Source organism: Pseudorca crassidens, chromosome 5 (genome assembly GCF_039906515.1).
Source record: "Pseudorca crassidens isolate mPseCra1 chromosome 5, mPseCra1.hap1, whole genome shotgun sequence".
NCBI classification, from domain to species: domain Eukaryota; kingdom Metazoa; phylum Chordata; class Mammalia; order Artiodactyla; family Delphinidae; genus Pseudorca; species Pseudorca crassidens.
Window position 1 is genome coordinate 147,034,131 of NC_090300.1, and position 14,905 is coordinate 147,049,035.

Consider the following 14,905-nt stretch of genomic DNA (forward strand, 5'->3'; position numbering starts at 1 on the left):
TGTGTACTTGATCTTGACTGTCAGCGTACGTAAAACTGCGCCTCTTTGGGAGCTATTATAATGCAGCCGGGGTTCGCTGACGCTGGGGACAGTGGTAAGTGTTTGAGAACAGGCGTCTCTGGGCACCCGTCCTGTTGTGCGTCCCCTGCCCGGAGCCGGCAAGGGGGCTTGTGGTGAGGCTCGCCCTGCGGCTGCACACGGACACCCCCACTGCCAGGCCTGAAGCACCTGCTCCTCAGGCCTCGGCCTGTGAGGACGGTTGCAGGGGGCGCCGGTGTCCTGGGCGGGGCCCCCCACCTCCACCGCAGAGAGGTGCCTGCCGCTGTTCCTCTTCCCCGAGGGGAGAGGTAGACGGCCCTGTCTCGCCAGGCAAGCAGAGCACCGCCACCTGCTCTTGGCCTTGGTATACACGTGTTCCCCGAACAGACGCTCCTCGGTCGCGGTTTGGATCCCAGAGACGTCCACAGAGGGTCACTTAACCCATAAAATAACACCTGGAACACCCATGAGACCCCCCACGCCCTCATACGTCCTCCCCGACCCCCGTCTCAGCAGCAGGACCACGAGATGCCTGTATCCACCCGTTCCTCCAGCGACGGGCGTTTGGTGCCAGGCTCTTGCTGATATAAACGGAGCTCAGATGTCAGCCAAGCTTTCCAGTCTGCCTGGTGCCAGTTGGGACTCCTCCCCGAGGTGAATGCGAAGTCCCAGAGGGTCTGTGTCCTCGGACGCCCACACCCGCTGTCTGCCTCTGCCAGTGTCTGGTTCCCCATCCCTTTAGCTGAGTGTGAGGCAAGGGGCCTGAGCCCGGCCCACCCCTCCTGAGATGCTGCAGGCACCAGGGAGCCAACCTGTTCCTGAAGGTTCGGGGTTAGGGGCAGGGTTATGTCACTCAGCCACCACTACCTAAAATCACCTTGAAACACGGCGGTTCTCAGAGTGGGGTTCCGGGGGGTCTCTCACCGTTTCCATGCCCTCACCCACAGACCCATCCATGTGTTCAGCTCCTTTCAGCACCCCCTGGCATGCTCAGTGCCCTCCCCTTTCCTACGTGGCAGACGATAGCCCTGCAGGAGCCACCCTCCTTAGAAGACAGACTTCGGAAGTTCCCTGGCGGTCCAGTGGTTAGGATTTGACACCTGGGCAGGGAACTAAAATCCTGCGAGTCGCGCAACGCGGCCCAAAAAAGAAGGCTGCGAAATGGGTATCTTTCCCTCCGGTACTAGCAGTGTGTATCCTCTATAGCAAATCACTCATTCATTCAGCAGATGCTGGGTGCCTGCCGTGTGCCAGGCCGTGTTCTGTGCTACACGCTGCAGCGGCAACAGTCAACACAGACCAAGTCGGTGCCTGACGATGCTGACCCAGGGGCCGGGGTGAGGGGGGTGAACAAACAGATAAAATGCATGGCTGTCACCTGGGGACAAGAGCTCCATGTGGAAAAAAATAAAGCATGTGGGACTTCCCTGGTGGCGCGGTGGTTAAGAATCTGCCTGCCAATGCAGGTTCAAGCCCTGCTTCGGGAAGATCCCACATGCCGCAGAGCAACTAAGCCCGTGCACCACAACTACTGAGCCTGCGCTCTAGAGCCCGCGAGCCACAACTACTGAGCCCATGTGCCACAACTACTGAAGCCCATGCGCCTAGAGCCCATGCTCTGCAACAAGAGAAGCCTGTGCACCGCAACGAAGAGTAGCCCCCGCTCGCCCCAACTAGAGAAAGCCCGCGCACAGCAATGAAGACCCAACACAGCCAAAAAAGTAAAACCGTTTTTTTCTTAATTTACCTGACTCTGCTAGGAAGAAGGAAACATTTGAACAGAGACCAAAAGAGATTGAAAAGTGAGCCGTGGTATGTGAAGAAGGAACCAGCAGAAGGAACAGCCCGTATAGAGGCCCTGGGGCAGGTGCGCATGCAGGGAATTGAGAGAGCAGCCAGGACAGCCGGGACCTGTAGAACAGTCATGCCAGGAGCTCAGGGAAGCCGCCCCCAGGAGAGACCTGACGAGCTGGTCACACTTAGGAAAGAACCATTCAGAGTCCCTGGAGATTGATCGAAGGGCTTAGGACAAACTGAGGAGCGTTTGTTTGACAATATGTACAGAAGCTCGTGAGAACCGTGGAAGCCGTGGCGCTGGAGCTGGGGCCGTACCCACGCCTCACAGGGATGGCTTCAGTGTGTCGGCGGCCGCCTGGCGGTTCCCACCTCCCTGCTGCCCTGGGGTGGAGGAGCTTTTCCTGGGAGACTTGGCGGCTGAAGAGTAACCTTTACCTGCGCTGCTTCCACAGCTCCAGGGAGCACAGGGAGGGCCAGGGCTGCTGGCGTGCTGGTGTAGGGGCTCTGCGGGTAGCACCTTCTAAACCTCGGACAGAGGGGGACTCTGCCGCTCGGGGCAAAAGCCTGGGTCTCCCTCCGGCCCCAGGAGGTGTAGGACCTTCTGCCGGGGGGCCCTCTCTCCTGCCAGGCTCTGTGCCTTACAGATATCCCCGCATCCGGTCCTCAGCGTCCCGGCAGGTACATTGTGATGAGTCCCTGTCACAGACAAGGAAATGAGGCCTGGAGACACACGTGCAGAGCAGGGCTCTGATCCCAGCTCACCTGTCCTGCACGCCGCCAAACCCTGACTCCTCAGTGTGGACCCCAGCCAGCAGTTAGGGGTTAGTCGCCCCCAGGCCCGGTGAATCCGTACCAGGGGATTAGGGCACACACAGTGGGAGGAGCCCTGGTGCAAACAGCAGCGTCAGCGCAGAGCTCTCGACGCAGGAGGCTCCTCGGCAAACGCGCTGACCTGAGTCGACCCCAGCTGCAAACCCACGGAAGCAGAGGGCTTTTCTCTGCGCTGCATCCACCAGGTCCGAGCTAGGGAAACCCCGCCAGAGCCCTGGGCCTCAGCCCTCCCCTCAGCCTTGAAGTTTTTGAGCTACGTGAGAGCAGAACAAATAACCCCACAAGCTCCCCGAGAGCCACCGTCTGGAGTGAAGTGATGCTGACATTGGCCACGGGTTTGTTGATGCTCTTTTGGACTGAACCCTCTCAAATGATATCCCAAACACCCCAGCCTGCTCTGCTGGAGAATGACGTTCTCTGTAACCACATCACTGCAGTCCCGCCAACCCAAATGAGATCCCCAACGTCCTCTCTCACAAGCCCACGGTCAAATTTCCCCCCAGTTGTCCCCAGACATGCTTTTTCTAACCAGGAAATCAAGGATCACACGTGGCATTTGCTTATTGTGTCATAAAGGTTCTTTTTCTGCAGCATCTCCTCCCTTACGTTTTTCTCACGACATTGGATTTGGGAAGAGTGTGTCTAACCTTGACCCTGCAACTCCCAGGTTGACTGTGATTGCTCTGGGGATGGTCTCGCAGGGGTTGTGACCTTTCTGCTTGGTCTCGGGACCCCAGGGTGGGAAGCCCAGCAGTCTGACGGCCCCGGCATCGCTGGCCAGGTGAAGCCTTGGATTGATGGGCTGGTTGCCGTGATCTCCAACATCAGCCTTCCAGCTTTCTCAGGAAGCTGATACAGTGAAAGGCTTTATTTTCAACTCCGGGCAAGGATGAGTTCCCCTAGCCCAGAGTCAGGACTGGGTCCCCAGAGCACAGGCTGGTTTTCTCTGAGACCCGGGCCCAGGGGCAGCCCAGGACTGGCGCATGGTCTGGCCCAGTTCTCTATCTCTGGGGAAACAAACCCAACGAGGAGGCCAGTTCTCACCCGGCCAGGTGCTGAACCAGGCACCGTGGGGACATGGCAGACCCCAAAGAACATCATCTCCCCAAGAGGTCCTGCCTCCACATGCACAGATTATCACCTGATTTTCATCTTTCAGCTGTGGATCCACCTAGGACGTCAGATAAATTCTGGGCTTAGCACACGGGGCAGCAGGCCCGGACGCGGCCGGATGTGCAAGGAGTCAACGGAACCCCGAATAAACTTGATTATTTTACCAGCACCCTGACTAAATACACGAAACATAAGCCAAGTCAGAGTTTTGTTTACAAGCACAGCACGAACGCAGAGAAGTGGCAAGGCTCAGCTCTGTTTTCTGAGCCTCCTGCTGGAGCCAGGTCTGCACACTCGGGTAGTGACCCTGCTGGGGGTTCGGAAGGTGGGAGAAGGCCCAGCCTCCACCCTGCGCCGTCACCACCCCCGGCCACGTGCAGAAGCTCAACATGGCCCCCGAGCTCCCTCGCGGAAGAAAGGGCCCGCAGAGGCTGGCAGAGGGGAGGGCCCTCTGTCTCCCCCAAGACCACCTCGCCCTTCCTTCCGCAAGAGCTGGGAGCCAGGCGGCAGGCGGGCCTGGTCCTTACTTGACTTACAATACGGACGGGCCTTTCAACCGGCAAGTCGGCTCCCAGCCTGGTCGAGGCGCAGGCCCGAGGCCACTCCCTGTGGGGCTTGTTAGATCAAATTCATATTTTATGGTAAGACAAGAAAAAGTTAAACAAAAAGTTCTGCCCTTTGGCGTCCTCTCCCCCGCACTGTGCCTCGTGTATCCGCGTTAGGAGTCGACCAGGGCTCCCCATCGACAGAAATTCCTGCTCGGCGAAGAAGAGCAACATTCTCCCAGCATCTACAAGACAACCCCTTAGAGATGACCTTCCTTCTCGGTCTTGTAAGGGACCACATGGCCCAGCACAATGATGCTTAGACCTGGGTTACGTAAAGTGTCAATAATAGGCCATTTGACGTACAGCCCTCCGTCTCAAAAACCTTACATATCTGTGCCTTGACTTCTAATGGGCGTAACAGTCCTCAGAGCTTTCTGAGATGCTCTTCCCGGGTTAGAATCCTCAAATTTGGCTCAAAACTTTCCATTTCTCTCTTAGATTGACTGATGAACTTTTCTGGCGACAGGATTTGGGGGGAGGTGACAGGTGAGGGGCTTCCAGAGGGGGATACCCTTCGGGGCCAGCGGGTGTATGCACCTCGGCACCCTCTGACCTTTCTCTGGGAACAGCTACCCGAAGAGGTCTGTCCGCACACTGCCCACGAGGACAGGCCTGGCTGCCGGGGGCTGGCGAGGGCAGGAGACGGGGCCTGCTGTGTGCGTGGCAGGGGGGCTTGCTCCAGTCCCGACGGCAGGGGCTGCAGGTGGGCGAGACTCTGGTTGACTCAGCCGTCCCCCCTCTGCGGGTTCTGACGGTACGTTTCCCTTTGGGGAAGCAGCTCGCGCTGAGCCCCAAACTCAGTCCATGGAAGCCCATGGAAGCAAGTGGCAGGGGGGCCGGGCCGCCTGCGTTTTGACTCAGTTCAGCCTTGTGTTCGTCAGATGCCTGGACAACCCTTTGTTCCCAGGACTCGTGGCCTCTGAGGCCCCATCTAAAACGACTAATTCCTCCTGGCATTAGTCACCGCCAGCTGACTAAGGCTTCAGGCCGTCAATCTTTTTCTTTTTTTTTAAACATCTTTATTGGAGTATAATTGCTTTATAATACTGTGTTAGTTTCTGTTGTACACCAAAGTGAATCAGCTATTAGGTATACATATATCCCCATATCTCCTCCCTCTTGCGTCTCCCTCCCACCCTCCCTATCCCACCCCTCTAGGTGGTCACAAAGCACCGACCTGATCTCCCTGTGCTATGCGGCTGCTTCCCACTAGCTATCTATTTTACATTTGGTAGTGTATATATGTCCATGCCACTCTCTCACTTCGTCCCAGCTTACCCTTCCCCCTCCCCGTGTCCTCAAGTCCATTCTCTACGTCTGCATCTTTATTCCTGTCCTGCCCCCAGGTTCTTCAGAACGATTGTTTTGATTCCATATATATGTGTTAGCATACGGTATTTGTCTTTCTCTTTCTGACTTACTTCACTCTGTATGACAGTCTCCAGGTCCATCCACCTCACTACAAATACCTCAATTTCGTTTCTTTTTATGGCTGAGTAATATTCCATTGTATACATGTGCCACGTCTTCTTTATCCATTCGTCAGTCGATGGGCATTTAGGTAGCTTCCATGTCCTGGTTATTGTAAGTAGAGCTGCAATGAACACTTTGGTACATGTCTCTTTTTGAATTATGGTTTTCTCAGGGTATATGCCCAGTAGTGGGATTGCTGGGTCATATGGTAGTTCTATTTTCAGTTTTTTAAGGACCTTCATACTGTTCTCCATAGTGGCTGTATCAATTTACATTCCCACCAACAGTGCAAGAGGGTTCCCTTTTCTCCACACCCTCTCCAAGGCCGTCAATCTTGAAATCCTATTAGTACTTCTCAACCTAGGATTTTAAGGATAAAAGTTGACAATATACTCAGCTGACAGCTCGCGGGTTTCAAGCCTGTTTTATCGGCACCTTCCCTCGGGCGCCACTGGTAGCCATCACAACGCAGATGTCCTGGCCCGTGGTTCACACTGACAGTGACTCCAAAAAGATAACAGATTCTATGCTCAGACTTTTCCCCAATAACTGGCTTCCTGTCCATGAGAGGAGACATTGCTCTTTCTTCCCCAGGAGCAATTCTGCCAATGCTATTTACTTTTTTTTTTTTTTTAATTTATTTTTGGTTGCATTGGGTCTTTGTTGCTGTGCACGGGCTTTCTCTAGTTGCAGCGAGTGGAGGCTACTCTTTGTTGCGGTGTGCGGGCTTCTCTTGTTGCAGAACATGGGCCCTAGGCACGCGGGCTTCAGTAGTTGTGGTGCGAGGGCTCAGTAGTTGTGGCACACGGGCTTAGTTGCTCCGCAGCATGCGAGATCTTCCAGGACCAGGGCTTGAACCCGTGTCCCCTGCATTGGCCGGTGGATTCTTAACCACTGCGCCACCAGGGAAGTCCCAACGCTACTTAATTTTAACACAGTTAGGTTGGCAGCTTTATCGTAAATGATGGTTGCATAAATACATCGTGAAATGTGCCAATGAAAACACTGCAAAGAATGGGGATGAGAGCGGATGGCACTCGGGTGTGTTATGCCACAATTTTTTCCTAAGATGCTGGACAGAGTCCCCCTGCTTTGCCTTCGGAGCCATCGAGCTCCCCACGCTCAACCACAGCCTCACCTACCCCGTTCTAACTACACAGCTCACCTTTTGTTCCCCAAACACGCTGTGCTCTTTACCCACCAGGTTCCTGGAGATCCCGTGGCTGGAAGGCTTTCCCACTCTTCCTGGCCAGTTCTGAATCCTGGGACCACTTGGGAATGTGCTGTGGGCTCCATGGGCACCTCCCAGATGAGTGAAGACCCCCACCCTTGCCTCCAGCTTCCATGAACTGTTTGAATAGGTGCATCTGAGATGACTTCTGGGAGCCCGGTGAGTCCATGAAATCATCCTCAAATCATCCCATTTCATCCCCCGTGTTATTATTATTGTTGTTGTTGTTGTTGTTGAGGAATAGAAAAGAGTTTTATTTGAGCCAAAGTGAGGACTGTAGCCCAGAAGACAGTCTCCCGGATAACGCTGAGGAACTGCTCTGGAGAAGCATGGTTTCCTCTCAGAGCAAAGAACATCAAATGAGTCAGGGATACATTCTTTGAAGTTTTCAAAAAAAAAGTAGGTCAGCACGTACACAGCGAGTCAGCATGGCCTTGGCGCCTGGGAAGGGAATCTTATCACGGAAGGAGGGCCAGCTTTGGCTTTCCAGGAAGGAAGGCATTTAATCCTTAGTTTTCATATGGATATTCTTACCTTCTGGTCACTGTGCCCTTTTCTTTCATAATTAAAGCAGATGTACAATATATGTTTTAGGCCACAAATAGGCTATTCTAGTTAGATAAACTTCAAGTTAACTCATGTATAAGGCAGAGTGACTTCCCATACATCAATGTGTGAAAATTTCTTCTATCATTTCCCCCCTTTGGGCATAAATCTTTTGATAGAAAGCATTGATAATTAACATATTTGTCCCCTGATGCTAGGGTGGTTGCAGGCTGACCTGCTCCATAATGTCCCTTGGTGCTATGACTACTTCTTTCTATCTTCTTCCTTTCTCTCTCTCTCTCTTTCTTTCTTCCTTCCTTTTTTTTTTTTTTTTAATAGGAATAGATTTGCCTAGTTATCCTTGTTTGGGGTAATTAATTGAGGTAGTTGACAAACACAGTGGTATATGCTGTCAAGGAAGAATTTTATAGGTTATACACACTATCAGTCATATCCAGTTATCACACAAACATTGTATGTGTGCTTTCAGCAGTAGACTGAAAGCAAGCTGTGATACACGTCACGAATAGCTTTCATCCCCCATATTATTAAACCCACGTTATGCATTGAATCGTGTCCTCGAAATAATGCTGAAGTCCTAACCCCCAGCACCTGTGTTTGTGACCTTATGTGGAGACAGGGTCTTTGCAGATGATCAAGGTAAGATGAGATCGTTAGGGAGGGCCCTACTCCATTATGACCGTGTCCTTATACAAAGGGAACCTGTGGACACAGACAAGGCACACAGGGAGAATGCCATGTAAAAACAAAGGCAGAGGGACTTCCCTGGTGGCGCAGTGGTTAAGAATCTACCTGCCAATGCAGGGGACACGGGTTCGATCCCTGGTCTGGGAATATCCCACGTGCCGCGGAGCAACTAAGCCCATGCGCCACAACTACCGAGCCTGCCTGCTGCAACCACTGAAGCCCACGTGCCTAGAGCCCGTGCTCTGCAACAAGAGAAGCCACCACAATGAGAAGCCCGTGCACCACAATGAAGAGCAGCCCCCGCTCACCGCAACTAGAGAAAGCCTGCACGCAGCAACATAGACACAATGCAGCCAAAAATAAAAAATTAAATTAAAAAAAAAAACAAAGGCAGAGATCAGAGTGATCCTTCTACAAGCCAAAAAACCCCGAGGTTGCCAGCACACCACCAGACGCCGGGGGAGAAGCCTGGAACAAATTCTCCCTCAGAGGCCTCAGGAGGAACCAGCCCTGCCCACACCTCGATCTTGGACTTCCAGCCTCCAAAACTGAGAGAGAACAAATCTCTGTTGTTTCAGCCACCCAGTTTGTTACAGCAGCCCTCAAAACTATAGACTCCACTTTCACAACTGAGGAGACTGTGGCAGAGAATGGTCGCGTAAGTTAGTGAGTGGTGAGGCTGGTTTTGAGCACAGGCCGTGGCATAACTGCCTGTCTGCATTCCCTCTTAATGACGATTTGCTGAAATGCATCAGAACAAACTGGCCTGCATTTGGGATGGAGCCAGGTTTGGGAGGCGAGCTTCTCAGGATCCTGTGTCTGAGGGGAGGAGGTTATTCCCGAATAAAGTATTTCCTCCTGTCAGACCCAAGTCCCCGTTTATAACAAACACTGAACACCTCCATCCTGAAATGAACCTGCTACATTCATATACTTTAAAAATCAATATTATGCCCTTTCTATAATATAAAGGAGAAATACATTTATATCTCCATCAACTGATTTCGCCATGTACATGCATGGGTGAGGGCCATGCTTGGGCTGACACACAGACCCATCAAAACAAACAATTACAAAAGCCACAGACACAGATACAGACGCACGGAATGGACCACTCAGGTCCCATCTGACATTGCCATTGGAAACATGATTTCATGAAATGGTGAGCAACTCTAGGTAAAGGTCAAAACAAAACAAAATGTAATCTGTCAATTTGCATGGCATTTGTACTCCTGGAAAATTACGTTAAAGCCATGCAAAAATGTCTTTGTGTTTATATTGGTCAGCTCAGGCGGCCAGAACAGAATACCACACACGGGGCAGTTTAAACCACAGACACTCATTTCTCACGGTTCGGGAGGCTGGACGTCCAGGATCTGGGTGCCAGCACGGATGGGTTCTTTGTAAGCCCCTGTTCCTGGCTTATGGATGGCCATCTTCTCACTATGACCTCACATGGTGGAGGGAGGGGGGAGAGCTCTCCAGTGTTATAAGGACACTAATCCCATAGGATCAGGGCCCCCACCTTATGACCTCATTTAACCTTAATTATTTCCCTGGTGCAAATACAGCACACTGGAGTTTCAGGACCTCAACATATGGATCTGGGGAGACACAGTTCAGCCCATACAGTGTTTAGATGTAAAACACACTTAGAATCTAGATGAGCCTCATAATTTTAAATATTTTGCACACTTGAAAATGTGCCAGGATCTTTTGTGTCTGTGAGACCACCCTGCACTTTGCTGGATAGAAAGCACCCCGAGCTGGGTTCGCCCAACCGAGCGCCACTGTCCGCAGGAAGTCACGGAAGACCCTTCTGTTGGGAGGTCGTGGGTTGCGGAGGATTTTTCTAGGGTGGACCTGGGGATAGTTTTCTTTTTATTTGTCCTGCTTGGGGATCACTGTGTTTCTTCAGTTAATGGGTTGGTGTCTTTTGGAAGCTTCTCAGCTACTATTGCTTCAAATAGTGTTCCCACCCCATTCTCTCTCCTGTCCATGTAGGACTATTTACTCACGTACTGGGCCTTCTCACTACCTTCCACGTGCCGCTTAAGCTCCTCCTATGGTTTTTATTTATTTATTTATAATTAAATATCATTGGAATACAGTTGCTTTACAATGTTGGGTTAGTTTCTGCTGTACAGCAAAGTGAATCAGCTCTATGTATACACATATCCCCTCTTTTTTGGATGTCCTTCCCACTTAGGTCACCACAGAGCACTGAGTAGAGTTCCCTATGCTATACAGTAGGTTCTCATGAGCTTCCATGGTTTTTTGTTTTTTAATATTTATTTATTTAAGCTGCGCTGGCTCTTAGTTGCGGCGTGCAGGCTCTAGTTCCCCCACCAGGGATTGTGCCCAGGCCCCCTGCATTGGGAGCACAGAGTCTTGCCCAGTGGACTGCCGGGGCAGTCCCCCTATGGGTTTTTTTTATTTGTTTTTTTTTGTTTTTATAAGTATACTTCATTAATTTATTTTTGGCTGCTTTGGGTCTTCATTGCTGCGCGTGGGCTCTCTCTAGCTGCGGCAAGCAGGGGCTACTCTTTGTTGCGGTGCACGGGCTTCTCATTGCGGTGTCTTCTCTTGTTGTGGAGCACGGGCTCCGGGCATGCGGGCTTCAGTAGCTGTGGCTCGAGGGCTCTAGAGCACAGGCTCAGTAGTTGTGGCGCACGGGCTTAGTTGCTCCACGGTATGTGGGATCTTCCCAGACCAGGGCCCGAACCCATGTCCTCTGCATTGGCGGGCGGATTCCTAACCACCACGCCACCAGGGAAGTCCCACCTGTGGTTTTCAAAAGCTCTGTTTTCTCTGTGTGCTTGGCTTCCCGTTCATTCATCATATGCCCATGTCCAATCTCCCATCAAATCCCCTGCTGACTTCGTTTCAGATGTTGCCTCTTTCCCACATGGCTCTCACACCCAGCTGGCAGTCATTTCCTTGGCACACGTTTATACAAGTATGGTGTGGCAATATGCATGCAGATTCTCACACATGTGCACACCTTTTAACCCCAAAATTCCACTGTTTGGAATTTGACATTAGGCAATACTTAGGAGTGTGTGCAAAGGCTGTGCAAGTTTGCACTCCCAGAGCTGTTCATAACTCAGGGGCTGAGTCTATAGTTACCCCACTGGCAAAACTTGGGTGGAACTGAAATTGGCCTGGGAGTTCCATGAAGGCTGTCCCTCTAATGTTGGGACAGGGCGCTGTCACTCTGGTCAGTGGCCAGAAGAAATGTCTGACTTGTGTTTCCAGGCCACACTGCTCAGAAAGGACACAAGAGACCGGCTCAGCTGGCCTGCGCTCCCCTTGGGCAATCGGGGGAAGGGAGAGGAGCTTGGGGGTGTGGTGGGGGGAGGCAGCCCCCTTCTCACAGGGACACCAGCCCTGGCCCAGACTACAAGCCACACCCACACCCACTGCTTTTACTTTTTTTTTTTTGACTGAAGTATAGTTGATTTACAATGTTGTGATAATTTATGCTGTACAGCAAAGTGATTCCATTATACATGTTTATGTATAATGCATTCCATTATGGTTTATCCCAGGATATTGATTATAGCTCCCTGTGTCATACAGTAGGACCTTGTTGTTTATCCATCCTATACGTAAGAGTTTGCATCTGCTAATCCCAAACTCCCACTCCATTCCTCCCCCACTGCACTCCCCCCTGGCAACCACAAGTCTGTTTTCTATGTCCGTGAGTCTGTTTCTGTTTTGTAAATAAGTTCATTTGTATTTTTTCTTTTAGATTCCACACATGAGCGACATCATATGATATTTAACTTTGTCTGACTTGCTTCACTTACTATGATAATCTCTAGGTCCATCCACGATGCTGTAAATGGCATTATTTCATTCTTTTTTATGGTTGAGTAATATTCCATTGCATGCATGTAGCACATCTTCTTTTTATTATTATTATTATTTTTTTATTTTGGCTATGCTGGGTCTTCATTGTGGTGCGCGAGCTCTTCGTCGCAGGCTCCTCTCTAGTTGTGGCGAGAGCCCACAGGCTCAGTAGTAGCAGTATGCGGGCTCTCTAGTTGCAGCGCGCGGGTTTAGTGGCCCTGAGGCATGTGGGATCTTAGTTCCTGGACCAAGGGTTAAACACGTGTCCCCTGCATTGGAAGGACTCTTAACCACTGGACCACTAGGGAAGCCCCTGTACCACATCTTTATCCATCCATCTGTTGAAGGACATTTAGGTTGTTTCCATGTCTTGCCTTTCCTTTCTTTAATAGGTGGTTTCACTCTCTTTTCTTAGGCTGAGCACTTGGAGTTGAATTCACGCAGCTTAAATGAGACTCTACTCTTGTGAAGAAGTGACAACCTAAACATCCATTAACTGAGACAAGGATGTGCTGAAGAAAAAACCATCTATTTGAGCAAAATACAGTCATGAAAAATGATGATATAAAATAATTATCGATATGGAAAGATGCGCACAGTCATGCATTAATGAAAATGGTAGGTTATCAAATAGCACGAGAGATCGGACTCTTCAACTCAAGAAAAACATAAAAATTCTAGATTTAAATCAAAATGTTACCGATGGGTCATAGAATTACACATGATTTTTATTTATAAACTTGTATCATTTTAATGCACAGATCTTATTTTTTTAGAATAGTTCTAAGTTTGTAGAAAAATTGAGCAGATAGTACAGAGACTTTTGATCCACCACCTCTCACATACACAGTCTCCCCTATTATTAGCCTCTGGAATTAGTGTAGTACATTTGTTACAGATAAGGAACCAGCATTATAACATTGTTATTAAGTGAAGTCCATAGTTTACAATAGGGTTCACTCTTGGTGTTGTACATTCTGTGGACTTGAACAAATGGGTGATGACACACGTCCACCATTTACAGTCTCACATAGAGTAGTTTCTCTGCCCTAAAAATCCTCTGCACTCTGCCTATTCATCCCTCCCTGCCCTCCCCGTCGGCAACCACTGATTCTCTTTTACTACCTGTGTAGTCCTACCCTCTCCAGATGTCACACAGTTGGAATCATACAGTCTGTCGACTTCTCAGATTGGCTTTTGCCACTCAGCAATGCATTCAAGTTTCCTGCATGTCTTGTCTTTTCGTGTTTTGATAGCGTATTTATTTCACTTCTAAATAACAGTCCACTCTGTAGACATACCTTGGTTTTTCTATCCACTCGTCTACTGAGGGGTGTCTTGGTTGTTTCCATTCCTGGCAATTGTGAATAAAGCTGCTATAGGGACTTCCCTGGTGGTCCAGTAGTTAAGACTCTACACTTCCAATGCAGAGGGTCTGGGTTTGATCCCTGGTCTGGGAACTGGGATCCCACATGCTGTGTGGCATGGCCAGAGAAAAAAAGGCGGCTATAAAGTCTGTGTACAGGTTTCTGTGTGGACATAAGTTTTCAACTTATTAGGTAAACATCAAGGAATGCAATGGCTAGATCGTATGGTAAAACTATGTATAGCTTTATTAAGCTTTATTAGCCAAACAGTGCTCCAGAGTGGCTGGACCAGTTTAGATTCCCGCCAGCAAAGAATGAGAGTTCCTGTTGCTCTACACCCTCGTCAGTATTTGGTGTCGTCAGGGTTCTGGACTTCAACTGTTCTAAAAGGTGATATCGTTGTTTTGCATTTCCCTGATGACATACAGTGTTGAGAAATTTTCACATGCGTACCCTCTTGGGTGAGGTTTCTGTTCAGATCTTTTGCCCATTGTATTTTATTTATTTATTTATTGGCCACACCACGATCCTAGTTCCCTGACCAGGGATCGGACCTGCGCACCTTGCAGTGGAAGGGTGGAGTCTTAACTACTGGACCGCCAGAGAATTCCCTTGCTTATTTTTAATTGGAGTGTTTGTTTTCTTATTATTGAGTTTTAAGAATTCTTTGTGTATTTTGGACACTGGTCCTTTATCAGTGTTTTATAAGATTTTCTTTGATGGTGGGACACAACACACTGACTCAGGCAGATGAAAGGCAGGACTCTCCATTACTTAGAGGTCCAAACAGGAGTAGGCTGCCACACAGGGCCACACAGAGGTTGCACCTGGGGACATCAGTAGACTGACGTGACCAAGGAAAGACTCAGTGAGCTTGAAGCTATGTCCGTAGAAACCAACTGAAATGCAGAGAGAAAAAGGAATGAAAAACATTGGACAGAAGATCCAAGGACTGTGGGACAACTGCAAAAGGTGTGGCACACACACGTGGAAACACCAGGAGACAAAAGAAAGGAACAGACGAGATAACTGAAGCTACAACGGCTGACACCTTTCCAAAATCAATGACAGACACCAAACCACAGATCCAGGAAGCTGAGAGAACACCGAACAGGATAAACGCCAGAAAAAACTACACCCAGGCATATCATGTGCAAACTGCAGGGAGTCAAAGACAGAGAAAACGTTAAAAGAGGTCAGAGGGAAAAACCACCCTACCTACAGAGGCACAAGGATAGGGATTACATCTGACGTGTCCTCAGAAACGACACAAGCGAGAGGGTGGGGTGAAACATCCAATGTGCTCAAAGATAAAACCACCAACGAGATTCCGTATC